A 982-nucleotide genomic window follows, 5' to 3' on the forward strand; every position below is an offset into this window, starting at 1 on the left:
CCCGCCGCGGCGCCCCCCCCCCCCTGGGGTGCGGCCCCCTTGCCCCCTCTCGCCGGCGCCCGTGCCCCCGGCGGCGCGCGACCGGCATTTGCACATACACGCAGCCGGCAAGCGCGCGCGCGCGCGCACGCCCCCGCGCAGGGAGAGTGGGCAGTCGTCGGGCCCGGGGCGCGGCGATTTTGGGGGCGCCACGTACACACACACACACACGGACACAGACACACATGGATGCGCATACGCGCACACGCGCGCGCACTGCCCGATGATGGCGCCGCCGCCGGCCCCTGCGGCAACCGCGGCCGTCGCCTGGGCAGGGCGGCCCGTAACCCCGGCGCGCCCCTGCTTCTTTCGGCTCCCCCCCCCCCCCCCCGCGGCCGCGCCCCCCGTGGGAGACAGACCGAGAGCTGGCCGGCGAAGGGGGGGGGCGGGGGGCGGGGGGCGGACAGAGGCAGGGCAGCTGCATGGCTGGGCCCCCGGGCCCTGCCCCGGCCGGCGCACTCGCCCGCGGGCCCGCGAACCGGCGCAAGGGGGCGAAGGCAACCACATGCACGCGCACGCACCCCCGCCCCAAGAGCGCGCGGAGCCGGAGGGAAAAAAACACCACGCCCCCAGAATGGCCCCTGCCCCCCCCCCCCCCCCCGGTGTCTCGCCCGCCGGCGGCGGCCAGCACGTCAACCCATCCCCCGGCCGGCAAGGAGACCGGGGCAACCGCCGGCACGCACAACACACGCGCATGCGCGCACGCGAGCCGTCCGGCGCCGCCCCTGTGGCAAGGCACCTCGGGCAGGGACCGCCCCCTCCCGGCCGACGGCCGGGCCGCGTCCCGGGCATGATGCTCGCGCCACGCCCCCCGCCAGGACACCCGCCACACCCCGGCGCCCGGGGGGGGGGGGGGCAGAGACGCGCGCACCCGCGCATGCGCGCCCTCTTGCGTATGGCTCCGCATATGCGGGACATGACAGGGCACGCGGCGGCCGCCCCC

This window comes from Fonticula alba (genome assembly GCF_000388065.1).
Source record: "Fonticula alba strain ATCC 38817 unplaced genomic scaffold supercont2.12, whole genome shotgun sequence".
NCBI lineage: Eukaryota > Rotosphaerida > Fonticulaceae > Fonticula > Fonticula alba.